The sequence below is a fragment of the Carassius gibelio genome, chromosome B19, assembly GCF_023724105.1.
Source record: "Carassius gibelio isolate Cgi1373 ecotype wild population from Czech Republic chromosome B19, carGib1.2-hapl.c, whole genome shotgun sequence".
Taxonomy (NCBI): domain Eukaryota; kingdom Metazoa; phylum Chordata; class Actinopteri; order Cypriniformes; family Cyprinidae; genus Carassius; species Carassius gibelio.
In genome coordinates, this window is record NC_068414.1 from 6,000,213 (window position 1) to 6,027,581 (window position 27,369).

The 27,369-nt window shown below is 44.7% G+C and overlaps 20 non-coding genes across 20 annotated transcripts; 2 read left to right on the top strand and 18 right to left on the bottom strand.

Annotated features, from left to right (window-relative positions):
- Positions 1-406: 406 nt before the first annotated feature.
- Positions 407-480, bottom strand: trnai-aau (transfer RNA isoleucine (anticodon AAU)). The gene has a single exon. It is a non-coding gene; the product is annotated as a tRNA-Ile (tRNA).
- Positions 481-577: 97 nt separating this feature from the next.
- trnap-ugg (transfer RNA proline (anticodon UGG)) lies at positions 578-649 on the bottom strand. The gene has a single exon. It is a non-coding gene; the product is annotated as a tRNA-Pro (tRNA).
- Positions 650-11,628: 10,979 nt separating this feature from the next.
- Positions 11,629-11,700, bottom strand: trnaq-uug (transfer RNA glutamine (anticodon UUG)). Its single transcript has one exon. It is a non-coding gene; the product is annotated as a tRNA-Gln (tRNA).
- Positions 11,701-11,835: 135 nt separating this feature from the next.
- trnaf-gaa (transfer RNA phenylalanine (anticodon GAA)) lies at positions 11,836-11,908 on the bottom strand. The gene has a single exon. It is a non-coding gene; the product is annotated as a tRNA-Phe (tRNA).
- Positions 11,909-12,014: 106 nt separating this feature from the next.
- On the bottom strand, positions 12,015-12,088 carry trnai-aau (transfer RNA isoleucine (anticodon AAU)). The gene has a single exon. It is a non-coding gene; the product is annotated as a tRNA-Ile (tRNA).
- Positions 12,089-12,185: 97 nt separating this feature from the next.
- trnap-ugg (transfer RNA proline (anticodon UGG)) lies at positions 12,186-12,257 on the bottom strand. Its single transcript has one exon. It is a non-coding gene; the product is annotated as a tRNA-Pro (tRNA).
- Positions 12,258-12,647: 390 nt separating this feature from the next.
- trnaa-agc (transfer RNA alanine (anticodon AGC)) lies at positions 12,648-12,720 on the top strand. Its single transcript has one exon. It is a non-coding gene; the product is annotated as a tRNA-Ala (tRNA).
- An 857-nt stretch (positions 12,721-13,577) lies between these two features.
- On the bottom strand, positions 13,578-13,649 carry trnaq-uug (transfer RNA glutamine (anticodon UUG)). The gene has a single exon. It is a non-coding gene; the product is annotated as a tRNA-Gln (tRNA).
- Positions 13,650-13,784: 135 nt separating this feature from the next.
- trnaf-gaa (transfer RNA phenylalanine (anticodon GAA)) lies at positions 13,785-13,857 on the bottom strand. The gene has a single exon. It is a non-coding gene; the product is annotated as a tRNA-Phe (tRNA).
- A 106-nt stretch (positions 13,858-13,963) lies between these two features.
- Positions 13,964-14,037, bottom strand: trnai-aau (transfer RNA isoleucine (anticodon AAU)). Its single transcript has one exon. It is a non-coding gene; the product is annotated as a tRNA-Ile (tRNA).
- A 97-nt stretch (positions 14,038-14,134) lies between these two features.
- trnap-ugg (transfer RNA proline (anticodon UGG)) lies at positions 14,135-14,206 on the bottom strand. Its single transcript has one exon. It is a non-coding gene; the product is annotated as a tRNA-Pro (tRNA).
- Positions 14,207-15,759: 1,553 nt separating this feature from the next.
- Positions 15,760-15,831, bottom strand: trnaq-uug (transfer RNA glutamine (anticodon UUG)). The gene has a single exon. It is a non-coding gene; the product is annotated as a tRNA-Gln (tRNA).
- A 135-nt stretch (positions 15,832-15,966) lies between these two features.
- trnaf-gaa (transfer RNA phenylalanine (anticodon GAA)) lies at positions 15,967-16,039 on the bottom strand. Its single transcript has one exon. It is a non-coding gene; the product is annotated as a tRNA-Phe (tRNA).
- Positions 16,040-16,145: 106 nt separating this feature from the next.
- trnai-aau (transfer RNA isoleucine (anticodon AAU)) lies at positions 16,146-16,219 on the bottom strand. Its single transcript has one exon. It is a non-coding gene; the product is annotated as a tRNA-Ile (tRNA).
- Positions 16,220-16,316: 97 nt separating this feature from the next.
- On the bottom strand, positions 16,317-16,388 carry trnap-ugg (transfer RNA proline (anticodon UGG)). Its single transcript has one exon. It is a non-coding gene; the product is annotated as a tRNA-Pro (tRNA).
- A 407-nt stretch (positions 16,389-16,795) lies between these two features.
- On the top strand, positions 16,796-16,868 carry trnaa-agc (transfer RNA alanine (anticodon AGC)). Its single transcript has one exon. It is a non-coding gene; the product is annotated as a tRNA-Ala (tRNA).
- Positions 16,869-17,725: 857 nt separating this feature from the next.
- Positions 17,726-17,797, bottom strand: trnaq-uug (transfer RNA glutamine (anticodon UUG)). Its single transcript has one exon. It is a non-coding gene; the product is annotated as a tRNA-Gln (tRNA).
- A 135-nt stretch (positions 17,798-17,932) lies between these two features.
- trnaf-gaa (transfer RNA phenylalanine (anticodon GAA)) lies at positions 17,933-18,005 on the bottom strand. Its single transcript has one exon. It is a non-coding gene; the product is annotated as a tRNA-Phe (tRNA).
- A 106-nt stretch (positions 18,006-18,111) lies between these two features.
- trnai-aau (transfer RNA isoleucine (anticodon AAU)) lies at positions 18,112-18,185 on the bottom strand. Its single transcript has one exon. It is a non-coding gene; the product is annotated as a tRNA-Ile (tRNA).
- Positions 18,186-18,282: 97 nt separating this feature from the next.
- Positions 18,283-18,354, bottom strand: trnap-ugg (transfer RNA proline (anticodon UGG)). The gene has a single exon. It is a non-coding gene; the product is annotated as a tRNA-Pro (tRNA).
- Positions 18,355-27,369: the final 9,015 nt, after the last annotated feature.

Consider the following 27,369-nt stretch of genomic DNA (forward strand, 5'->3'; position numbering starts at 1 on the left):
TACATGCAATTGGCGAGGACGTGCGTGATTGGTGTATGAGAAATAGACCTTGCCATTTCATTGGACGCGGAAAAATAGAGATCGCAACGTGATTGATTTATAAAAGATAGAAGTCGTAACGTGATTGGTTTTTAAAAGATAGAAGTCGTAACGTGATTGGTTTTCAAAAGATAGAGGTCGTAACGTGATTGGTTTTCAAAAGATAGAGGTCATAACGTGATTGGTTTTTAAAAGATAGAAGTCGGCATACTATTGGATTAATTTTACAGACTTGTGGTTGTCAGGTACCGCCATTTCGGCCACAACAAGCTCCTGCTTAGCAAGCAGGGATTTCAGTGAGATCACCCTACTCTTTGTCACAGGAGAAGAGCAGAGCAGAGATGAGCCCCCAGACAATAAAAACAGCTGGCCAGTACGGGGATCGAACCCGCGACCTTGGCGTTATTAGCACCATGCTCTAACCATCTGAGCTAACCGGCCTCCCTTAGCCATCTGTCTCTACCCGATTGAATAAAAAACTGCCTCAATGTTAGTGAACGCAATGAGACAACAAAGCTTCACGTTTTATCCCGACCAAGGGCTCGTCCAGGATTTGAACCCGGGACCTCTCGCACCCAAAGCGAGAATCATACCCCTAGACCAACGAGCCTTCCTGTGCAGGGCCGAGAAAAAAGAGCTACTGCATCATCAATAAAAGAAGGAACATGAACTAACGTGGAAGCAATCAAAGACCTCGAGACAGTGTTAAAGGCTAACGAACGCAAGTTGGCCTCTTAACTGACCTAAAAATGTGGCTGTATCTAACATGTAGAGGGATGTTAGGGAGGACAGCTGAAACTGTCAGATGTCACTTAGACCAGCGGTTCTCAATTCCAGTCCTCGAGCCCCCTGCTCTTCAGATTTTGTATGTTTCTCGTATAGCTTCAGACATTTGTTCCATTCAAACGTAAGTGCCCTGAGAAGTGGACATCACATGACATCCCTCCGTGATTCAAGTTCAGAGCGTATGTGTACGTTCAGTTCAAAGTGACTAACACAGAGGTGTACAGAGGTATACAGAGGTATATGATGTCACACTTGTCCATGTGTGAAGACGTTGCGCAGCGCAAATCCGTGAACCAATGTTCCAAAGTGAAGTAAACTTTGACGGATTTCCCCTGCTCAGGGAGTGGGGAGCAATGAACACTGTGTAGGGACCATGTCAATCGCAAGGAGCTCACTTCTAATGAGCTGATTATCCAAATCAGGTGTGCTAACAAAGAGAGACATGCAAAATATGCAGACCTTTGGGGAGCGAGGACTGGAATGGAGAACCGCTTCCTTATTCTTTAAGTCAGTGTGAGAAAAAGAGGTGAGAAGTTGTCTGCGTGACCCGAGTGATGCAAGGTGGTCTGCATAATACAAGAATCCGCACATGCATACTGGCGTAACAAGACCGAGAAGGTCCTTTAACACAAAAGCTAAATCTCTTTGTTAATTCGACAACACAATCGCGGCCAGTGCAAAGGTGCAAGCCCAGAGGAGGGACGGCCTCTTTGCATCAAGCCGGTCATTCGCAGCTATGCTCGTCATTCTTGAAAGGCCAGGGGAATTAGCTCAAATGGTAGAGCGCTCGCTGCGCAAAGGAAGGGGTCCAATCTTTGAGCCCCGCCCGCAAGCGAAAAAGACGCAGAACACGTGAAAACGCCGAAAGATTTCCCCTGCTGCAATACTCGGGGTATATTTCTCTTCGTTTTGAAGAGTTTTAATTACATGTGAGACAACTCTACCCTCCGCGGCCTGGATTCGAACCCGTGCTCTCTCGGATGAGCCGTGACGTCATATGTCCTCGACGTGTTTTTTTAAGCATGCAATAAACCGAGACTTTTATTTTGTTATCTATGACACAATTGATTGATTTTATATTACATAGATTTGTGTGTGCGTATTATTTAAATGTTTGTGTTTAAATAAAATTAATAAAAAACGTTTCTTCAAATACGTTTTGTTTGTGTGGATATGATTTGATTGATATGATTTAGCAAATTTTTTTTTATCTTATCAAAAAAATGTTCTATTAAAATTAGTACAAACACATACTGTACATACACAGAATATAAAAAGCACAGTACGAAAGAGTGGGCCCAAGTAATATATACAAAATGTTTTATTAAAATGAACACACACACATACATACACACAATATAAAAAAAAAATATGAAAAGAGTGGGCCCATATAATATAAACAATATTTATATATACAGGAACGATATTATGTACTACTTATATTAAAAAATATATATGAAAAGAGTGGGCCCATATAATATATACAAAATATACACATTATTTACAATGGAGGCGGAGTTTGTCATTTATTTTGCCTGCCGCTGTTCTGCCAACCAATCATCTAAAGTTTTTCCATTAGAGGAGCGTGAGCAAAATGTGGCATTCCCATATCGGCTATGACCAAACTCTTTAGTTTTGGGCTGCCCACATTTGCTGCATGTGTTAAAAGTAACCCCTCGCACATACTTCCTCTTATGGACTCCGCTTTCCGTCTCCAGGGCCCGCCGGCGCCTGTTCCTCTGGGTGTAACGGGACACAGGAGCAGCAGGCACTGGAGCAGGCACTGGAGCAGGCACTTGAGCAGGCACTGGAGCAGGCACTGGAGCAGGCACTGGAGCAGACACTGGAGCAGGCACTGGAGCAGGCACTGGAGCAGGCACTGGAGAAGACACTGGAGCAGGCACTGGAGCAGGCACTGGAGCAGACACTGGAGCAGGCACTGGAGCAGGCACTGGAGCAGGCACTGGAGAAGGCAGAGCTGGGCCTGGACCGGATGTCAAAGCACCAGCAGATGGAATCACTATTGACACAGTCATGTCTGGGTTAAGCACTAGTGTGCCTAACAGTGACCCAGGTGCTGAAATGGGCTGCACAACTCCTGCTGCTGTGGGGACGGGTGCGATAGGGCACTCCCTTTTGGCAGCAGCGGGCCGGCGACCCGGTCACAGAATTGGAGCCTGTCCTTCTCGATTTGGCGGAAGGATAAATTGATGTTTTGGGCCTGATGTTGATGGCACGTCATCCAATTTTTCCCTCGGCAGAGGAAGCTGCACATCAGCCACATCTATTGGGTCAGATGGAGTCAGTCCCTGGACGAGGACACTCAATTCCTGATTCTTCTGCTGCCGTTGAAACCTGAAAGTAAATTACTTGTATAATATATATATATATATATATATATATATATATATATATATATATATATATATATATATATATATATATATATATGTATGTGTGTGTGTGTGTGTGTGTGTGTGTGTGTGTGTTTGTGTGTGTGTACAGAAGTATTCAGTTCACTGGAACCAAATAATGTGCCTTGCTTACCACTGAATGAGTGTCCTCTGGTTCAGCTCAAACAGTTGGATCATTGTTTCATCCATCAGCCTTTGATTGTTAAGCACCAGCTCTCGGATGTGGTTGTAATCCGAAAGGATTTTAGACCACCTGGGGGTGGAAACTCCAGCCTTCTTGGTCGGTGACTTGTGTAAAGCACACAGCTTCATACAAATGGCCTCAACCAAGCGGCTGGTGCTGGGCCACTGTGCTGGACCCCCAGGATGTCCAATTAGACACCGTTTCACACTCTCCACACCCGGTGTGACTCCGGACCGCTTCGGTGCCTTAAAGCGCCCATGTGTCAGCTGAGGCTGATGTCGAGGCTGATAGTTGACCCGCTGTTTATCAACATCAGGGAGAGCGGTCCACAGCTGGATGGCCTCTGTAACCTGCAGGTCGGTGAGGTAAGGAGCCTCACGAAGACCCACCAGGAAACCAGCCAGATCCTGGACCTTGTCCCACCCAGCGATGCCATCAGGTCCAATGACTGCTCCCTAGTAAATGCAGATTAGTGTTAATATAAACTTCCAGTCAAAAGCCTTTGAACAGAAATATTTTTGACATTTTTTAAAGAATTCTGCTCAACAAGCCTGCATTTATTTTATTCAAAATACAGCAAAAGCCATTATATTGTGAAATAATTTTACTATTTAAAATAAAAATGCTTTCTATTTGAATATAGTTTAAAGTGTAATTTATTCCTGTGATGCACAGCTGTATTTTCAGCATCATTCCTCCAGTCTTCAGTGTCACATGATCTTCAGAAATTTGTTGTTCTAGAAACCTTTTTTTATTGATATTATTATCAATATTTAAAACAGTTGTGTACATTTTGTTCAAGATTCTTTGATGAATAGAAGGATCCAAGATAAGAATTTATCTGTAATAAAAAGCTTTTTTAATATTATACACTATACCCTTCAAAAGTGTGGAGTCAGAACATTTAAATCATTATATATTTATTATTAAATTATAGAAATTAATACTTTTATTTAGCAAGGACGCATTAAATTGATGATAAAGACATTTATAATCTTACAATATACACTGAACTTTCTATTCATCAAAGAAACCTAAACAAAAATCTCTAGAAGCTATTTTTAACCTTATAATAATAATAATAATAATAAAGTAAAAAAAAAAAAAAAAAAAACTTGCTTGTAGTGTATGTGGAATAAAACGAGACTGAAACGAAATAAAGCCCTTAGAGTGTCGTACCTGAGTCTCGCCGGAGACACTGCTTCCAGTGTCAGATGTCTGTGACAGCACTGAAGAGGCAGGGGCGAGATGCTGTCCCTCTCCTCCAGATGATGTGGACGGCTCAGCCAGTGATGCTGGGGACTGAGGCAGAGGCAAAGATGAGGGGGTGTTTCTGAGGCAGGGGTCATCCTCATACAGCACTGGAACTGTGATGTCCTCCATGCTCTCTTCCTCAAACCCCTCATCTAGCAGGTCCTGATCATCAACCTCCTCCACCAACCGGTCTTCCTCCTCTGGGTTCTGGAGCACTGGAGTCAGTGTTTTGCCAGTCTGGCTGTAAAGGTACTCGATTCCCAGCAATTCACCTACAATAATAAAATAATAAAAAAAGTGTTCTTAATAATTGATCAAGCACATTGGAGGCTCTAATACTCTAATAACTTAATAGAATATTGCAAAAGAAATAATTAAATGTCTTACCTGTATATGCTCCAGGAGGGCGATAGTGCTCATCCCAGGGCTTCCCAAAGACTGTTCGGCTAAGCCGGTCCACAGCCTCGCTCATGGCACTGCCATATGTCCGAATGGAGGACGCCCGTTTTATGGCGTCTTCCATTCGGTCATCATTCCAACGCATCAAGCCCTCAAGGAGATAGGCCTGAAAATGCGCATCGCTGGCACTGGTTCCTAAAAGTTAAATAATATCAAAAAATATATAAAAAAGGGTTTTATATGTCACATATGTACAATATATGTACTACACATAAGGTGCTCTGAAGTAATTTGTATACTACATTTAATAGAGTTTTGTAACTATATTAAAAATGATTGTCACTTAGTCATGTGTTACTAGTGACTTGTTAGTAAAGACAGCTTTGTCAATGCTTATGACATTAAAAAGTATAATGTAGAGTGTGACATTTATTAATGCGGCATTACTTTAAAGTGATGGAAGCAGTTACAGTGCTTATATTTTCTACAGAAAAATGAATAATCCATATGCATGTAATACCTGGAATAAAACGGTTCAGGTGGAGGTGGAATGACTCCAAGGAGGTAGAGCCACGAGCACACCTGTAGCAGCACAGCTCCACGCCGCCTTTCTTCAGTGTCCCTGTCTTCATGTACAGCGGAAAGTCCTCTGGGTCTTGGATACACTGGACGTGCTTGCGCTGTTCCTTCCATATCTGCTGGATCCGTTCGTGGTCCAGCAGAGGAACTCCCAGGGTGTCCTTCCCATCCGCACTGTCAAACTGATCAATCAGTGACCCAATCAATCTGGTGGTCTCCTCCACCCCCCTGGTCCTCCTCCGGCAGTGCAGTGCCAACTCCCTCCGGGTAATGCGAGCACTGACCGCCTTTTCTGAGATGTGGCCAGTCTTCTTTGCCGCCAGGTCACCCTCTTTTGCGGAGCGAAGAGCAGCCACATCCTCTGGATCCCACTGAAAGATGCACGTGGACAGACGTGCCATGAAGATCCCATAGAGCGGATGGGCCTCTGTCGTGACACCTGCAGCAAATCGCCGCATGAAGTGCCAGATGTCGAGGCGCACTACAAGCTCATCCCACTCCAAAAACATGATCTTCACCCGCGATTGGCCATGCTGACTGCAGCAGTCCCTGTCCACGTACATCACTTTTGGGGCTGCCTCTCCTGCCTCTCGGTAGCGTTTCATCAGACCAGCTGCCATGGAGTCCAGTCCATGTCCCTCGGCAGCTGTCAGCACAGAGACAAGGACCTGGCCATGTTCGTTTCCGACATTTGTGCACCAGGCAGCTGTTCCTGAAGCAGCACCGGCAAGTTTCTTTGTGACCTATTGGGAAAAATAAAAGGGTAAAAAAATGTGCCATATCCGTGCCATATCCCTATCTGGCAAATTTCTGGATATAAACAGGGCTTTGATACCTTTTTTGTCGAATCCATCTTGAGAACACAGCCAAAGACAGATGTTAATTTGGCCTTGACCTCGTGCAGTCGCCCCAGAACATCCCTGGCATACACGGCTTACAGCCACTTAGGTTTAGGCAAAGCAGGTAAAAGTGGAGGATCAGCAAACACAGGAGGCTGCACAAGGGAGGACCTTGTGAATGGTTCACAGGCAGTCAGGTACTGCAAGACACGCTGTGTCCATGCCTCACTGTGCTGTTCCATCAGCTTCCTGTAAAGCTGAGTCACACTGTTGCCCAGTGTCCTCTCCCTCATCATCCTCAGCACCCGGTTGTCACATGAGTATCTAAGGAAACAACAGTATAATCATGCAAATGCTTTAGTTGGTAAAAAATAACACACATAAAAGCACCTAATAATGAATGATTGTCATTATGAATTACCTGTATGTCAGCAAAGCTGGAAACTGACTGCGGTGGCCCATATCCAGCTGTCCTAGGATGTCCTCGGACCAGGCAGGATATTTCTTTTTGCAGCGTTTGCACTCCAGATACTCAGTGGCAAGGTCATACCACCCGTCGATGTCCAAGACCTTACACACGGTACGGTAAATTCCTGCCGCAGTTAGTCTGTGCCTACCACAGTCTGGGCGAACACAGACGAGAGGAAATAACCACATCTTCAGCGGCATCCATAAGAAAAGGGGCCGTCAGGTGAGGCAGGGGGCTGAGTGTTTATTAAACGGGGCTGAGGAGGATACCACCAAAGTTTCAGCTGGGACACTAGTTCTGGCTTGCCGGTTCGTGGGTTGGCCTTAAACAGTGTGTTCCGGATCCACTCATGCTGGAAAGGTGGAAGTTGATCTTTCCAGTGACTTGGAAGCTCAGCTGGTGGCCGGTGATGTGAAGGAGCTGGTGCCTTGGCAGTTTCCACTGATGGAGATGGAGCAGCACAGTCCTCTGAGTGAATAGTAAAAAAAAACAATAAGGATGATTGTTGCATTTGATAGTAATATGCCATAAATGCAGCGCACAAACAGCCTGCAAAGCACAATTTTTGGACAAGTATTCATAATTATTATGTTATTTTTAGGAACGAGAGTGAAGAAAGTGGTACTAGTGTTAAGGAAGCACATAACCCAGCATACACTTTATTAATTTAAGGAGAATGGAATCAGTGCAGCTGACTGAGAATGAGGATCAGATGGAATGGAGGAAGGAAAATGTGGTGTGATGAATTAAGTGTAAAGCAACGAAGCCCACGGACATGAAGCATACACACAGATAGAGTAAGGAAAAACTGTTCCTCTAATCATTAGAACAATGAATCTCCACCATCCTGTCTGCTCAGGTGGAGATGAAGAGTGAGTGAGAAGAGCAAGCGGTGTGAAAAAGTTATCTAGTGATTATCTAACATTTGCGGAAACGCAAATAAATACACTGACACCTTTGGACATCCTTACGGTTTTGAAGAAGTGCACTCAAGAAAGCATCCCGCTTGAGGCATGACATGACATAATTCTGTATTGTAAACAAAAAATATTTTAAAATGTTGATTATTTTCCCCCAAGAAATAACGCTTCTCATTGTGTTTTTACAAAACATTCTTGTAATATTTGCATTTGTGTCATATGCCACACCTGTATTTAGCTGTGCTTCACATTGTGATGCAGCAAATACCAGCTCCTCATCGTCATCTTCAGCAGTGGGAACGGACTTGCCTGGAGCACAAATGTTAAAACTATCATTGTGAACAATACACAGAGACAAACATATGTAAGATGGTGCTTACTTACCAGTAGCGAAAAGCTGTATCGGGGTCAAATGTTTGGCTGGGGGTTCTGCTGCTGGAGGAGGTAAAGTGGACGGCAATAATGGATCTGGAAACAGCAAGTTGACAAGTTTGCCATAATGATAAATTAATATATGAAGAAATGCTGTAGGTAAAATTCTATATTCACACTCCTACTCACAGGGTTTAACTGGTGACGTGAGTTTTTTCGCCAGCTGTGAAGGAGACAAATTTTTGCCACGCGCCAACAGCGCTTTCACAGTTGCGGTCTTCTGTACACCAGTTTGGATAGGTGCAGGTGGAGGTGCAGTGGTTGCAGAAGCACTGGAGGTTGCAGCGTGAGGTGCAGGCTGACGTACGCTGGTGACCACAGCAGAAGCCCGTCTTTTCAGGACATATGTCTTGAAAATGGCCATGTTGGTTTTGGGCCTGGCATCTGCCTTAATGAGGTACCTGATGAGGGCTTGAGCCTCCTTGCTCTGGTCCTCATAAACATCTTTCATGGAGCGGCCCTGGAAGTCACCAAACTCCACCATCAAGCAGCCCTGGTCTCCAGTTGCCCGGGCCTCTGCCTGCATTTCCTGCTTCCTCTGATACTTTTCCACTTCTTCTGCCATCTCTCTAATTTGAGAAGTGTACTGTAGGAACAGTTGTTTATTTTGTGACAGGGGTGTTGTCTGCGCTGTCTCAGTGGAAATGCTGAGCACCAAATACACGGCATACCCCAGAGAGTTTTCCAGGAGCCATCTAAATCTCTGGCCCTGGTACTTCCCAAACTGAAGTTTGCAGTGAGCCAGTACTAAAAACTGGTCACTGGGGTCTCCACCGTTCGTGCTGACAAAAGTACTGGCCTCTGACAGCACCTCCTCCTTAGGTTTGGCCCTTCCAGACTCCAAATTTTCAAGGCGCTTCGCCTCCGCCGAAGGCGCCATGAGGAGTCGGCTTGATGTTGCCGATTGGCGTTGAAAAGAGGGATATGCATACATTTTCTGAAATGAAAATCAGAAAAAGACTACTATCTTTTGCAATCTGAAAGACACCTGTATGTTAAGTGTGTAACAATAATTTAACAAGCTACGCATAAACTATATTACTGTGGTAATAAACTTGGCCATGACATAAACTGTCCTGAAGATGAGTTTTCTACAAAGGACAGGAATCCCTGACATATAAAATATGTAATGTCAGTATGAAGTCTGAAATTTCCTTTTATTTCCAATGCTTTCATCTTAAACCATGACTACACACACCAGGCTATAAAATATTACATTAAATATATAATACTTCAAAAGTGGTCATCTTACCCCAGGGTTACACCAGGTGCTTTTACCTCTTAAAATCTCAGCCATTTTTCAGTGTTTTTAACTTTCTGGTCTACCCAAATTAAAATGAGCACTATTCCCATATACTTTTGCTCATATGGATACATTTGGCCTTTTTTGTTTGTTTTTAGTTAAGACTCTCAATGTTTTATTTATAAAAAAGTCATTATTATATTATTTTAGAAAATATAAATTTATTTCTTGGTAAATGCATTTTTCCATATCTCCACAACAATTTGGTAACGATTTTTACAATCAAAATGTGTGTGTGTTATTATGTGTTATAACCAAATATAAATGTAAATAGTTTAATCGTTATTTTCATTCATAGGACCCAGAAACCATGACTTCTTAGACAATACACACATCATTGTTGACAGTAGCATAGCTTAATTAGCTGACAGTCGATAACTTTAACTTATCTGATCATTTATCATGTGAAAAGTTACAGGTTCACAGGTACTGAAGAAAGCATGAACTGTATGCTAGCTAGCTATACTGACACGATTCGTTTTCAAAAAATACACACTGTATATTAACCAATAATGACCAGTTTTCAATGAATGAAGTAATAGCCTTACCTTTAACAAAGATGACAATGACAACGACCGGCGATTGGTCAAAAGGAAGCCACGGGAGAGAAACGCGATTGGAGGAAAGTAAGCCCCGGAAGAGAAACTCGATTGATCAAAAGTAAGCCACAGGCGAAACGCGATTTGTCAAAAGTAAGCCACAGGCGAAACGCGATTTGTCAAAAGTAAGCCACAGGCGAAACGCGATTTGTCAAAAGTAAGCCACAGGCGAAACGCGATTTGTCAAAAGTAAGCCACAGGCGAAACGTGATTTGTCAAAAGTAAGCCACAGGCGAAACGCGATTGGTTCATGTGGGCTTACTTTGGGCTTACTTCGGCTCAGTCGGTGGAAAGCAGTAGGCGCAAGCGAGAGGTAGCGGGATCGATGCCCGCATTCTCCAAGTTGGCTCCTGCCCTTTTACTCACACATCCCTAAATCAGTGGTTTTCAATCCTGTCCTGGAGGCATCCCTGCCCTGCACATTTTGCATTTCCCCTCATCTAACACACCAGTTTCAAATCATCAGCTCATTAATAGAGACTGCAAGACCTGATTTGGGTGTGTCTAATAAGGGAGACATACGAAATGTTCAGGACAGGGTTGCCTCCAGGAAAGGTTTGAAAACCATTGCCCTAAGAGACCGACTGAGCACTGACGCAATGCTGCGACACTCCCACGTTAGCTTTTTTTGGGGCTCACAGCTGCCAAAAAGTATTTCAGACATGGTCCTGTGCAAATTGGTTGCAAAACATTGCCATTTTACACACAGTTCCCTAAAGCAGTGGTTTTCAAACCTGTCCTGGAGGCACCCCTGCCCTACACATTTTGAATGTTTCCCTCATCTATCACACCTGTTTCAAATCATCAACTCATTGATAGAGACCGCAAGACCTTATTTGGGTGTGTCTAATAAGGCAGACAATCAAACTGTGCAGGGCAGGGGTGCCTCCAGGACAGGTTTGAGAACCAGTGCCCTAAAGAGACCGACTGGGCATCGATGCAATGCTGCCACAGTCTCTACGTTAGTTAATTTTTTTGGACTCAAAGCTGCCAAAAAGTATTTCAGACATGGTCCTGCGCAAATTGGTTGCAAAAAGTGGTCCCACCGCGATTTGAACTCGGATCACTGGATTCAGAGTGCTAACCATTACACCATGAAACCTTACCTGGAGCAGCCGTTGCTCACAGGGCCACAAAGACTGTCACCAGTGCCAACCTAGTGCTGTTTTTATCTTTTCCTGCGGCAAGAAAGCACACAGGTTCCACCGAGATTCAAACTCAGATCGCTGGATTCAAAGCCCAGAGTGCTGACCATTATGTAATGTCAGTATGAAGTCTGAAATTTCCTTTTATTTCCAATGCTTTCATCTTAAACCATGACTACACACACCAGGCTATAAAATATTACATTAAATATATAATACTTCAAAAGTGGTCATCTTACCCCAGGGTTACACCGAGTGTTACACACAGGTTCCACCGAGATTCAAACTCAGATCGCTGGATTCAAAGCCCAGAGTGCTGACCATTACACCATGGAACCGAAACTGCTTGTTTGGTGGCCAACTGGGAAACAGATAGCTCCGTGGCAGTGGGGAAGCAGTTATACAGAGAAGTTGGAACCCAGTGATTTTTGGTCACTGGCCCGCCTCAAAAAACGGAAAAGAGTGGGAGATTTTGCCGAAACCCGGGATTGAACCAGGGACCTTTAGATCTTCAGTCTAACGGTCTCCCAACTGAGCTATTTCGGCCACAACAAGCTCCTGCTTAGCAAGCAGGGATTTCAGTGAGATCACCCTACTCTTTGTCACAGGAGAAGAGCAGAGCAGAGATGAGCCCCCAGACAATAAAAACAGCTGGCCAGTACGGGGATCGAACCCGCGACCTTGGCGTTATTAGCACCACGCTCTAACCATCTGAGCTAACGGGCCTCCCTTAGCCATCTGTCTCTACACGATTGAATAAAAAACTGCCTCAATGTTAGTGAATGCAATGAGACAACAAAGCTTCACATTTTATCCCGACCAAGGGCTCATCCGGGATTTGAACCCGGGACCTCTCGCACCCAAAGCGACAATCATACCCCTAGACCAACGAGCCTTCCTGTGCTGGGCCGAGAAAAAAGAGCTACTGCAGCATCAATAAAAGAAGGAACATGAACTAACGTGGAAGCAATCAAAGACCTCGAGACAGTGTTAAAGGCTAACGAACGCAAGTTGGCCTCTTAACTGACCTAAAAATGTGGCTGTATCTAACATGTAGAGGGATGTTAGGGAGGATGTTGTCTGCGTGACCCAAGTGATGCAAGGTGGTCTGCATAATACAAGAATCCGCACATGCATACTGGCGTAACAAGACCGAGCAGCTAAATCTCTTTGTTAATTCGACAACACAATCGCGGCCAGTGCAAAGGTGCAAGCCCAGAGGAGGGACGGCCTCTTTGCATCAAGCCGGTCATTCGCAGCTATGCTCGTCATTCTTGAAAGGCCAGGGGAATTAGCTCAAATGGTAGAGCGCTCGCTTAGCATGCGAGAGGTAGCGGGATCGATGCCCGCATTCTCCAAGTTGGCTCCTGCCCTTTTACTCACACATCCCTAAATCAGTGGTTTTCAATCCTGTCCTGGAGGCATCCCTGCCCTGCACATTTTGCATTTCCCCTCATCTAACACACCAGTTTCAAATCATCAGCTCATTAATAGAGACTGCAAGACCTGATTTGGGTGTGTCTAATAAGGGAGACATACGAAATGTTCAGGACAGGGTTGCCTCCAGGAAAGGTTTGAAAACCATTGCCCTAAAGAGACCGACTGAGCACTGACGCAATGCTGCGACACTCCCACGTTAGCTTTTTTTGGGGCTCACAGCTGCCAAAAAGTATTTCAGACATGGTCCTGTGCAAATTGGTTGCAAAACATTGCCATTTTACACACAGTTCCCTAAAGCAGTGGTTTTCAAACCTGTCCTGGAGGCACCCCTGCCCTACACATTTTGAATGTTTCCCTCATCTATCACACCTGTTTCAAATCATCAACTCATTGATAGAGACCGCAAGACCTTATTTGGGTGTGTCTAATAAGGCAGACAATCAAACTGTGCAGGGCAGGGGTGCCTCCAGGACAGGTTTGAGAACCAGTGCCCTAAAGAGACCGACTGGGCATCGATGCAATGCTGCCACAGTCTCTACGTTAGTTAATTTTTTTGGACTCAAAGCTGCCAAAAAGTATTTCAGACATGGTCCTGCGCAAATTGGTTGCAAAAAGTGGTCCCACCGCGATTTGAACTCGGATCACTGGATTCAGAGTGCTAACCATTACACCATGAAACCTTACCTGGAGCAGCCGTTGCTCACAGGGCCACAAAGACTGTCACCAGTGCCAACCTAGTGCTGTTTTTATCTTTTCCTGCGGCAAGAAAGCACACAGGTTCCACCGAGATTCGAACTCAGATCGCTGGATTCAAAGCCCAGAGTGCTGACCATTACACCATGGAACCGAAACTGCTTGTTTGGTGGCCAACTGGGAAACAGATAGCTCCGTGGCAGTGGGGAAGCAGTTATACAGAGAAGTTGGAACCCAGTGATTTTTGGTCACTGGCCCGCCTCAAAAAACGGAAAAGAGTGGGAGATTTTGCCGAAACCCGGGATCGAACCAGGGACCTTTAGATCTTCAGTCTAACGCTCTCCCAACTGAGCTATTTCGGCCACAACAAGCTCCTGCTTAGCAAGCAGGGATTTCAGTGAGATCACCCTACTCTTTGTCACAGGAGAAGAGCAGAGCAGAGATGAGCCCCCAGACAATAAAAACAGCTGTCCAGTACGGGGATCGAACCCGCGACCTTGGCGTTATTAGCACCACGCTCTAACCATCTGAGCTAACCGGCCTCCCTTAGCCATCTTTCTCTACCCGATTGAATAAAAAACTGCCTCAATGTTAGTGAACGCAATGAGACAACAAAGCTTCACGTTTTATCCCGACCAAGGGCTCGTCCGGGATTTGAACCCGGGACCTCTCGCACCCAAAGCGAGAATCATACCCCTAGACCAACGAGCCTTCCTGTGCTGGGCTGAGAAAAAAGAGCTACTGCAGCATCAATAAAAGAAGGAACATGAACTAACGTGGAAGCAATCAAAGACCTCGAGACAGTGTTAAAGGCTAACGAACGCAAGTTGGCCTCTTAACTGACCTAAAAATGTGGCTGTATCTAACATGTAGAGGGATGTTAGGGAGGATGTTGTCTGCGTGACCCAAGTGATGCAAGGTGGTCTGCATAATACAAGAATCCGCACATGCATACAGGCGAAACGCGATTTGTCAAAAGTAAGCCACAGGCGAAACGCGATTTGTCAAAAGTAAGCCACAGGCGAAACGCGATTTGTCAAAAGTAAGCCACAGGCGAAACGTGATTTGTCAAAAGTAAGCCACAGGCGAAACGCGATTGGTTCATGTGGGCTTACTTTGGGCTTACTTCGGCTCAGTCGGTGGAAAGCAGTAGGCGCAAGCGAGAGGTAGCGGGATCGATGCCCGCATTCTCCAAGTTGGCTCCTGCCCTTTTACTCACACATCCCTAAATCAGTGGTTTTCAATCCTGTCCTGGAGGCATCCCTGCCCTGCACATTTTGCATTTCCCCTCATCTAACACACCAGTTTCAAATCATCAGCTCATTAATAGAGACTGCAAGACCTGATTTGGGTGTGTCTAATAAGGGAGACATACGAAATGTTCAGGACAGGGTTGCCTCCAGGAAAGGTTTGAAAACCATTGCCCTAAGAGACCGACTGAGCACTGACGCAATGCTGCGACACTCCCACGTTAGCTTTTTTTGGGGCTCACAGCTGCCAAAAAGTATTTCAGACATGGTCCTGTGCAAATTGGTTGCAAAACATTGCCATTTTACACACAGTTCCCTAAAGCAGTGGTTTTCAAACCTGTCCTGGAGGCACCCCTGCCCTACACATTTTGAATGTTTCCCTCATCTATCACACCTGTTTCAAATCATCAACTCATTGATAGAGACCGCAAGACCTTATTTGGGTGTGTCTAATAAGGCAGACAATCAAACTGTGCAGGGCAGGGGTGCCTCCAGGACAGGTTTGAGAACCAGTGCCCTAAAGAGACCGACTGGGCATCGATGCAATGCTGCCACAGTCTCTACGTTAGTTAATTTTTTTGGACTCAAAGCTGCCAAAAAGTATTTCAGACATGGTCCTGCGCAAATTGGTTGCAAAAAGTGGTCCCACCGCGATTTGAACTCGGATCACTGGATTCAGAGTGCTAACCATTACACCATGAAACCTTACCTGGAGCAGCCGTTGCTCACAGGGCCACAAAGACTGTCACCAGTGCCAACCTAGTGCTGTTTTTATCTTTTCCTGCGGCAAGAAAGCACACAGGTTCCACCGAGATTCAAACTCAGATCGCTGGATTCAAAGCCCAGAGTGCTGACCATTATGTAATGTCAGTATGAAGTCTGAAATTTCCTTTTATTTCCAATGCTTTCATCTTAAACCATGACTACACACACCAGGCTATAAAATATTACATTAAATATATAATACTTCAAAAGTGGTCATCTTACCCCAGGGTTACACCGAGTGTTACACACAGGTTCCACCGAGATTCAAACTCAGATCGCTGGATTCAAAGCCCAGAGTGCTGACCATTACACCATGGAACCGAAACTGCTTGTTTGGTGGCCAACTGGGAAACAGATAGCTCCGTGGCAGTGGGGAAGCAGTTATACAGAGAAGTTGGAACCCAGTGATTTTTGGTCACTGGCCCGCCTCAAAAAACGGAAAAGAGTGGGAGATTTTGCCGAAACCCGGGATTGAACCAGGGACAGTTAGATCTTCAGTCTAACGCTCTCCCAACTGAGCTATTTCGGCCACAACAAGCTCCTGCTTAGCAAGCAGGGATTTCAGTGAGATCACCCTACTCTTTGTCACAGGAGAAGAGCAGAGCAGAGATGAGCCCCCAGACAATAAAAACAGCTGTCCAGTACGGGGATCGAACCCGCGACCTTGGCGTTATTAGCACCACGCTCTAACCATTTGAGCTAACGGGCCTCCCTTAGCCATCTGTCTCTACACGATTGAATAAAAAACTGCCTCAATGTTAGTGAATGCAATGAGACAACAAAGCTTCACATTTTATCCCGACCAAGGGCTCATCCGGGATTTGAACCCGGGACCTCTCGCACCCAAAGCGACAATCATACCCCTAGACCAACGAGCCTTCCTGTGCTGGGCCGAGAAAAAAGAGCTACTGCAGCATCAATAAAAGAAGGAACATGAACTAACGTGGAAGCAATCAAAGACCTCGAGACAGTGTTAAAGGCTAACGAACGCAAGTTGGCCTCTTAACTGACCTAAAAATGTGGCTGTATCTAACATGTAGAGGGATGTTAGGGAGGATGTTGTCTGCGTGACCCAAGTGATGCAAGGTGGTCTGCATAATACAAGAATCCGCACATGCATACTGGCGTAACAAGACCGAGAAGGTCCTTTAACACAAAAGCTAAATCTCTTTGTTAATTCGACAACACAATCGCGGCCAGTGCAAAGGTGCAAGCCCAGAGGAGGGACGGCCTCTTTGCATCAAGCCGGTCATTCGCAGCTATGCTCGTCATTCTTGAAAGGCCAGGGGAATTAGCTCAAATGGTAGAGCGCTCGCTTAGCATGCGAGAGGTAGCGGGATCGATGCCCGCATTCTCCAAGTTGGCTCCTGCCCTTTTACTCACACATCCCTAAATCAGTGGTTTTCAATCCTGTCCTGGAGGCATCCCTGCCCTGCACATTTTGCATTTCCCCTCATCTAACACACCAGTTTCAAATCATCAGCTCATTAATAGAGACTGCAAGACCTGATTTGGGTGTGTCTAATAAGGGAGACATACGAAATGTTCAGGACAGGGTTGCCTCCAGGAAAGGTTTGAAAACCATTGCCCTAAAGAGACCGACTGAGCACTGACGCAATGCTGCGACACTCCCACGTTAGCTTTTTTTGGGGCTCACAGCTGCCAAAAAGTATTTCAGACATGGTCCTGTGCAAATTGGTTGCAAAACATTGCCATTTTACACACAGTTCCCTAAAGCAGTGGTTTTCAAACCTGTCCTGGAGGCACCCCTGCCCTACACATTTTGAATGTTTCCCTCATCTATCACACCTGTTTCAAATCATCAACTCATTGATAGAGACCGCAAGACCTTATTTGGGTGTGTCTAATAAGGCAGACAATCAAACTGTGCAGGGCAGGGGTGCCTCCAGGACAGGTTTGAGAACCAGTGCCCTAAAGAGACCGACTGGGCATCGATGCAATGCTGCCACAGTCTCTACGTTAGTTAATTTTTTTGGACTCAAAGCTGCCAAAAAGTATTTCAGACATGGTCCTGCGCAAATTGGTTGCAAAAAGTGGTCCCACCGCGATTTGAACTCGGATCACTGGATTCAGAGTGCTAACCATTACACCATGAAACCTTACCTGGAGCAGCCGTTGCTCACAGGGCCACAAAGACTGTCACCAGTGCCAACCTAGTGCTGTTTTTATCTTTTCCTGCGGCAAGAAAGCACACAGGTTCCACCGAGATTCGAACTCAGATCGCTGGATTCAAAGCCCAGAGTGCTGACCATTACACCATGGAACCGAAACTGCTTGTTTGGTGGCCAACTGGGAAACAGATAGCTCCGTGGCAGTGGGGAAGCAGTTATACAGAGAAGTTGGAACCCAGTGATTTTTGGTCACTGGCCCGCCTCAAAAAACGGAAAAGAGTGGGAGATTTTGCCGAAACCCGGGATCGAACCAGGGACCTTTAGATCTTCAGTCTAACGCTCTCCCAACTGAGCTATTTCGGCCACAACAAGCTCCTGCTTAGCAAGCAGGGATTTCAGTGAGATCACCCTACTCTTTGTCACAGGAGAAGAGCAGAGCAGAGATGAGCCCCCAGACAATAAAAACAGCTGTCCAGTACGGGGATCGAACCCGCGACCTTGGCGTTATTAGCACCACGCTCTAACCATCTGAGCTAACCGGCCTCCCTTAGCCATCTTTCTCTACCCGATTGAATAAAAAACTGCCTCAATGTTAGTGAACGCAATGAGACAACAAAGCTTCACGTTTTATCCCGACCAAGGGCTCGTCCGGGATTTGAACCCGGGACCTCTCGCACCCAAAGCGAGAATCATACCCCTAGACCAACGAGCCTTCCTGTGCTGGGCTGAGAAAAAAGAGCTACTGCAGCATCAATAAAAGAAGGAACATGAACTAACGTGGAAGCAATCAAAGACCTCGAGACAGTGTTAAAGGCTAACGAACGCAAGTTGGCCTCTTAACTGACCTAAAAATGTGGCTGTATCTAACATGTAGAGGGATGTTAGGGAGGATGTTGTCTGCGTGACCCAAGTGATGCAAGGTGGTCTGCATAATACAAGAATCCGCACATGCATACTGGCGTAACAAGACCGAGAAGGTCCTTTAACACAAAAGCTAAATCTCTTTGTTAATTCGACAACACAATCGCGACCAGTGCAAAGGTGCAAGCCCAGAGGAGGGACGGCCTCTTTGCATCAAGCCGGTCATTCGCAGCTATGCTCGTCATTCTTGAAAGGCCAGGGGAATTAGCTCAAATGGTAGAGCACTCGCTGCGCAAAGGAAGGGGTCCAATCTTTGAGCCCCGCCCGCAAGCGAAAAAGACGCAGAACACGTGAAAATGCCGAAAGATTTCCCCTGCTGCAATACTCGGGGTATATTTCTCTTCGTTTTGAAGAGTTTTAATTACATGTGAGACAACTCTACCCTCCGCGGCCTGGATTCGAACCCGTGCTCTCTCGGATGAGCCGTGACGTCATATGTCCTCGACGTGTATTTTTAAGCATGCAATAAACCGAGACTTTTATTTTGTTATCTATGACACAATTGATTGATTTTATATTACATAGATTTGTGTGTGTGTATTATTTAAATGTTTGTGTTTAAATAAAATTAATAAAAAACGTTTCTTCAAATACGTCTTGTGTGTGTGGATATCATTTGATTGATATGATTTAGCAGATTTTTTTTATCTTATCAAAAAAATGTTCTATTAAAATTAGTACAAACACATACTGTACATACACAGAATATAAAAAGCACAATACGAAAGAGTGGGCCCAAGTAATATATACAAAATGTTTTATTAAAATGAACACACACACATACATACACACAATATAAAAAAAAATATGAAAAGAGTGGGCCCATATAATATAAACAATATTTATATATACAGGAAAGATATTATGTACTACTTATATTAAAAAATATATATGAAAAGAGTGGGCCCATATAATATATACAAAATATACACATTATTTACAATGGAGGTGGAGTTTGTCATTTATTTTGCCTGCCGCTGTTCTGCCAACCAATCATCTAAAGTTTTTCCATTAGAGGAGCGTGAGCAAAATGTGGCATTCCCATATCGGCTATGACCAAACTCTTTAGTTTTGGGCTGCCCACATTTGCTGCATGTGTTAAAAGTAACCCCTCGCACATACTTCCTCTTATGGACTCCGCTTTCCGTCTCCAGGGCCCGCCGGCGCCTGTTCCTCTGGGTGTAACGGGACACAGGAGCAGCAGGCACTGGAGCAGGCACTGGAGCAGGCACTTGAGCAGGCACTGGAGCAGGCACTGGAGCAGACACTGGAGCAGGCACTGGAGCAGGCACTGGAGCAGGCACTTGAGCAGGCACTTGAGCAGGCACTGGAGCAGGCACTGGAGCAGGCACTTGAGCAGGCACTGGAGCAGGCACTGGAGCAGGCACTGGAGCAGACACTGGAGCAGGCACTGGAGCAGGCACTGGAGCAGGCACTGGAGCAGGCGGAGCTGGGCCTGGACCGGATGTCAAAGCACCAGCAGATGGAATCACTATTGACACAGTCATGTCTGGGTTAAGCACTAGTGTGGCTAACAGTGACCCAGGTGCTGAAATGGGCTGCACAACTCCTGCTGCTGTGGGGACGGGTGCGATAGGGCACTCCCTTTTGGCAGCAGCGGGCCGGCGACCCGGTCGCAGAATTGGAGCCTGTCCTTCTCGATTTGGCGGAAGGATAAATTGATGTTTTGGGCCTGATGTTGATGGCACGTCATCCAATTTTTCCTTCGGCAGAGGAAGCTGCACATCAGCCACATCTATTGGGTCAGATGGAGTCAGTCCCTGGACGAGGACACTCAATTCCTGATTCTTCTGCTGCCGTTGAAACCTGAAAGTAAATTACTTGTAAAATATATATATATATATATATATATATATATATATATATATATATGTGTGTGTGTGTGTGTGTGTGTGTGTGTGTGTGTGTGTGTGTGTTTGTGTACAGAAGTATTCAGTTCACTGGAACCAAATAATGTGCCTTGCTTACCACTGAATGAGTGTCCTCTGGTTCAGCTCAAACAGTTGGATCATTGTTTCATCCATCAGCCTTTGATTGTTAAGCACCAGCTCTCGGATGTGGTGGTAATCCGAAAGGATTTTAGACCACCTGGGGGTGGAAACTCCAGCCTTCTTGGTCGGTGACTTGTGTAAAGCACACAGCTTCATACAAATGGCCTCAACCAAGCGGCTGGTGCTGGGCCACTGTGCTGGACCCCCAGGATGTCCAATTAGACACCGTTTCACACTCTCCACACCCGGTGTGACTCCGGACCGCTTCGGTGCCTTAAAGCGCCCATGTGTCAGCTGAGGCTGATGTCGAGGCTGATAGTTGACCCGCTGTTTATCAACATCAGGGAGAGCGGTCCACAGCTGGATGGCCTCTGTAACCTGCAGGTCGGTGAGGTAAGGAGCCTCACGAAGACCCACCAGGAAACCAGCCAGATCCTGGACCTTGTCCCACCCAGCGATGCCATCAGGTCCAATGACTGCTCCCTAGTAAATGCAGATTAGTGTTAATATACACTTCCAGTCAAAAGCCTTTGAACAGAAATATTTTTGACATTTTTTAAAGAATTCTGCTCAACAAGCCTGCATTTATTTTATTCAAAATACAGCAAAAGCCATTATATTGTGAAATAATTTTACTATTTAAAATAAAAATGCTTTCTATTTGAATATAGTTTAAAGTGTAATTTATTCCTGTGATGCACAGCTGTATTTTCAGCATCATTCCTCCAGTCTTCAGTGTCACATGATCTTCAGAAATTTGTTGTTCTAGAAACCTTTTTTATTGATATTATTATCAATATTTAAAACAGTTGTGTACATTTTGTTCAAGATTCTTTGATGAATAGAAGGATCCAAGATAAGAATTTATCTGTAATAAAAAGCTTTTTTAATATTATACACTATACCCTTCAAAAGTGTGGAGTCAGAACATTTAAATCATTATATATTTATTATTAAATTATAGAAATTAATACTTTTATTTAGCAAGGACGCATTAAATTGATGATAAAGACATTTATAATCTTACAATATACACTGAACTTTCTATTCATCAAAGAAACCTAAACAAAAATCTCTAGAAGCTATTTTTAACATTATAATAATAATAATAAAGTAAAAAAAAAAAAAAAAAAAAAAAAACTTGCTTGTAGTGTATGTGGAATAAAACGAGACTGAAACGAAATAAAGCCCTTAGAGTGTCGTACCTGAGCCTCGCCGGAGATACTGCTTCCAGTGTCAGATGTCTGTGACAGCACTGAAGAGGCAGGGGCGAGATGCTGTCCCTCTCCTCCAGATGATGTGGACGGCTCAGCCAGTGATGCTGGGGACTGAGGCAGAGGCAAAGATGAGGGGGTGTTTCTGAGGCAGGGGTCATCCTCATACAGCACTGGAACTGTGATGTCCTCCATGCTCTCTTCCTCAAACCCCTCATCTAGCAGGTCCTGATCATCAACCTCCTCCACCAACCGGTCTTCCTCCTCTGGGTTCTGGAGCACTGGAGTCAGTGTTTTGCCAGTCTGGCTGTAAAGGTACTCGATTCCCAGCAATTCACCTACAATAATAAAATAATAAAAAAAGTGTTCTTAATAATTGATCAAGTACATTGGAGGCTCTAATACTCTAATAACTTAATAGAATATTGCAAAAGAAATAATTAAATGTCTTACCTGTATATGCTCCAGGAGGGCGATAGCGCTCATCCCAGGGCTTCCCAAAGACTGTTCGGCTAAGCCGGTCCACAGCCTCGCTCATGGCACTGCCATATGTCCGAATGGAGGACGCCCGTTTTATGGCGTCTTCCATTCGGTCATCATTCCAACGCATCAAGCCCTCAAGGAGATAGGCCTGAAAATGCGCATCGCTGGCACTGGTTCCTAAAAGTTAAATAATATCAAAAAATATATAAAAAAGGGTTTTATATGTCACATATGTACAATATATGTACTACACATAAGGTGCTCTGAAGTAATTTGTATACTACATTTAATAGAGTTTTGTAACTATATTAAAAATGATTGTCACTTAGTCATGTGTTACTAGTGACTTGTTAGTAAAGACAGCTTTGTCAATGCTTATGACATTAAAAAGTATAATGTAGAGTGTGACATTTATTAATGCGGCATTACTTTAAAGTGATGGAAGCAGTTACAGTGCTTATATTTTCTACAGAAAAATGAATAATCCATATGCATGTAATACCTGGAATAAAACGGTTCAGGTGGAGGTGGAATGACTCCAAGGAGGTAGAGCCACGAGCACACCTGTAGCAGCACAGCTCCACGCCGCCTTTCTTCAGTGTCCCTGTCTTCATGTACAGCGGAAAGTCCTCTGGGTCTTGGATACACTGGACGTGCTTGCGCTGTTCCTTCCATATCTGCTGGATCCGTTCGTGGTCCAGCAGAGGAACTCCCAGGGTGTCCTTCCCATCCGCACTGTCAAACTGATCAATCAGTGACCCAATCAATCTGGTGGTCTCCTCCACCCCCCTGGTCCTCCTCCGGCAGTGCAGTGCCAACTCCCTCCGGGTAATGCGAGCACTGACCGCCTTTTCTGAGATGTGGCCAGTCTTCTTTGCCGCCAGGTCACCCTCTTTTGCGGAGCGAAGAGCAGCCACATCCTCTGGATCCCACTGAAAAATGCACGTGGACAGACGTGCCATGAAGATCCCATAGAGCGGATGAGCCTCTGTCGTGACACCTGCAGCAAATCGCCGCATGAAGTGCCAGATGTCGAGCCGCACTACAAGCTCATCCCACTCCAAAAACATGATCTTCACCCGCGATTGGCCGTACTGACTGCAGCAGTCCCTGTCCACGTACATCACTTTTGGGGCTGCCTCTCCTGCCTCTCGGTAGCGTTTCATCAGACCAGCTGCCATGGAGTCCAGTCCATGTCCCTCGGCAGCTGTCAGCACAGAGACAAGGACCTGGCCGTGTTCGTTTCCGACATTTGTGCACCAGGCAGCTGTTCCTGAAGCAGCACCGGCAAGTTTCTTTGTGACCTATTGGGAAAAATAAAAGAGTAAAAAAAATGTGCCATATCTGTGCCATATCCGTGCCATATCCATATCTGGCAAATTTCTGGATATAAACAGGGCTTTGATACCTTTTTTGTCGAATCCATCTTGAGAACACAGCCAAAGACAGATGTTAATTTGGCCTTGACCTCGTGCAGTCGCCCCAGAACATCCCTGGCATACACGGCTAACAGCCACTTAGGTTTAGGCAAAGCAGGTAAAAGTGGAGGATCAGCAAACACAGGAGGCTGCACAAGGGAGGACCTTGTGAATGGTTCACAGGCAGTCAGGTACTGCAAGACACGCTGTGTCCATGCCTCACTGTGCTGTTCCATCAGCTTCCTGTAAAGCTGAGTCACACTGTTGCCCAGTGTCCTCTCCCTCATCATCCTCAGCACCCGGTTGTCACATGAGTATCTAAGGAAACAACAGTATAATCATGCAAATGCTTTAGCTGGTAAAAAATAACCCACATAAAAGCACCTAATAATGAATGATTGTCATTATGAATTACCTGTATGTCAGCAAAGCTGGAAACTGACTGCGGTGGCCCATATCCAGCTGTCCTAGGATGTCCTCGGACCAGGCAGGATATTTCTTTTTGCAGCGTTTGCACTCCAGATACTCAGTGGCAAGGTCATACCACCCGTCGATGTCCAAGACCTTACGCACGGTATGGTAAATTCCTGCCGCAGTTAGTCTGTGCCTACCACAGTCTGGGCGAACACAGACGAGAGGAAATAACCACATCTTCAGCGGCATCCATAAGAAAAGGGGCCGTCAGGTGAGGCAGGGGGCTGAGTGTTTATTAAACGGGGCTGAGGAGGATACCACCAAAGTTTCAGCTGGGACACTAGTTCTGGCTTGCCGGTTCGTGGGTTGGCCTTAAACAGTGTGTTCCGGATCCACTCATGCTGGAAAGGTGGAAGTTGATCTTTCCAGTGACTTGGAAGCTCAGCTGGTGGCCGGTGATGTGAAGGAGCTGGTGCCTTGGCAGTTTCCACTGATGGAGATGGAGCAGCACAGTCCTCTGAGTGAATAGTAAAAAAAAACAATAAGGATGATTGTTGCATTTGATAGTAATATGCCATAAATGCAGCGCACAAACAGCCTGCAAAGCACAATTTTTGGACAAGTATTCATAATTATTATGTTATTTTTAGGAACGAGAGTGAAGAAAGTGGTACTAGTGTTAAGGAAGCACATAACCCAGCATACACTTTATTAATTTAAGGAGAATGGAATCAGTGCAGCTGACTGAGAATGAGGATCAGATGGAATGGAGGAAGGAAAATGTGGTGTGATGAATTAAGTGTAAAGCAACGAAGCCCACGGACATGAAGCATACACACAGATAGAGTAAGGAAAAACTGTTCCTCTAATCATTAGAACAATGAATCTCCACCATCCTGTCTGCTCAGGTGGAGATGAAGAGTGAGTGAGAAGAGCAAGCGGTGTGAAAAAGTTATCTAGTGATTATCTAACATTTGCGGAAACGCAAATAAATACACTGACACCTTTGGACATCCTTACGGTTTTGAAGAAGTGCACTCAAGAAAGCATCCCGCTTGAGGCATGACATGACATAATTCTGTATTGTAAACAAAAAATATTTTAAAATGTTGATTATTTTCCCCCAAGAAATAACGCTTCTCATTGTGTTTTTACAAAACATTCTTGTAATATTTGCATTTGTGTCATATGCCACACCTGTATTTAGCTGTGCTTCACATTGTGATGCAGCAAATACCAGCTCCTCATCGTCATCTTCAGCAGTGGGAACGGACTTGCCTGGAGCACAAATGTTAAAACTATCATTGTGAACAATACACAGAGACAAACATATGTAAGATGGTGCTTACTTACCAGTAGCGAAAAGCTGTATCGGGGTCAAATGTTTGGCTGGGGGTTCTGCTGCTGGAGGAGGTAAAGTGGACGGCAATAATGGATCTGGAAACAGCAAGTTGACAAGTTTGCCATAATGATAAATTAATATATGAAGAAATGCTGTAGGTAAAATTCTATATTCACACTCCTACTCACAGGGTTTAACTGGTGACGTGAGTTTTTTCGCCAGCTGTGAAGGAGACAAATTTTTGCCACGCGCCAACAGCGCTTTCACAGTTGCGGTCTTCTGTACACCAGTTTGGATAGGTGCAGGTGGAGGTGCAGTGGTTGCAGAAGCACTGGAGGTTGCAGCGTGAGGTGCAGGCTGACGTACGCTGGTGACCACAGCAGAAGCCCGTCTTTTCAGGACATATGTCTTGAAAATGGCCATGTTGGTTTTGGGCCTGGCATCTGCCTTAATGAGGTACCTGATGAGGGCTTGAGCCTCCTTGCTCTGGTCCTCATAAACATCTTTCATGGAGCGGCCCTGGAAGTCACCAAACTCCACCATCAAGCAGCCCTGGTCTCCAGTTGCCCGGGCCTCTGCCTGCATTTCCTGCTTCCTCTGATACTTTTCCACTTCTTCTGCCATCTCTCTAATTTGAGAAGTGTACTGTAGGAACAGTTGTTTATTTTGTGACAGGGGTGTTGTCTGCGCTGTCTCAGTGGAAATGCTGAGCACCAAATACACGGCATACCCCAGAGAGTTTTCCAGGAGCCATCTAAATCTCTGGCCCTGGTACTTCCCAAACTGAAGTTTGCAGTGAGCCAGTACTAAAAACTGGTCACTGGGGTCTCCACCGTTCGTGCTGACAAAAGTACTGGCCTCTGACAGCACCTCCTCCTTAGGTTTGGCCCTTCCAGACTCCAAATTTTCAAGGCGCTTCGCCTCCGCCGAAGGCGCCATGAGGAGTCGGCTTGATGTTGCCGATTGGCGTTGAAAAGAGGGATATGCATACATTTTCTGAAATGAAAATCAGAAAAAGACTACTATCTTTTGCAATCTGAAAGACACCTGTATGTTAAGTGTGTAACAATAATTTAACAAGCTACGCATAAACTATATTACTGTGGTAATAAACTTGGCCATGACATAAACTGTCCTGAAGATGAGTTTTCTACAAAGGACAGGAATCCCTGACATATAAAATATGTAATGTCAGTATGAAGTCTGAAATTTCCTTTTATTTCCAATGCTTTCATCTTAAACCATGACTACACACACCAGGCTATAAAATATTACATTAAATATATAATACTTCAAAAGTGGTCATCTTACCCCAGGGTTACACCAGGTGCTTTTACCTCTTAAAATCTCAGCCATTTTTCAGTGTTTTTAACTTTCTGGTCTACCCAAATTAAAATGAGCACTATTCCCATATACTTTTGCTCATATGGATACATTTGGCCTTTTTTGTTTGTTTTTAGTTAAGACTCTCAATGTTTTATTTATAAAAAAGTCATTATTATATTATTTTAGAAAATATAAATTTATTTCTTGGTAAATGCATTTTTCCATATCTCCACAACAATTTGGTAACGATTTTTACAATCAAAATGTGTGTGTGTTATTATGTGTTATAACCAAATATAAATGTAAATAGTTTAATCGTTATTTTCATTCATAGGACCCAGAAACCATGACTTCTTAGACAATACACACATCATTGTTGACAGTAGCATAGCTTAATTAGCTGACAGTCGATAACTTTAACTTATCTGATCATTTATCATGTGAAAAGTTACAGGTTCACAGGTACTGAAGAAAGCATGAACTGTATGCTAGCTAGCTATACTGACACGATTCGTTTTCAAAAAATACACACTGTATATTAACCAATAATGACCAGTTTTCAATGAATGAAGTAATAGCCTTACCTTTAACAAAGAT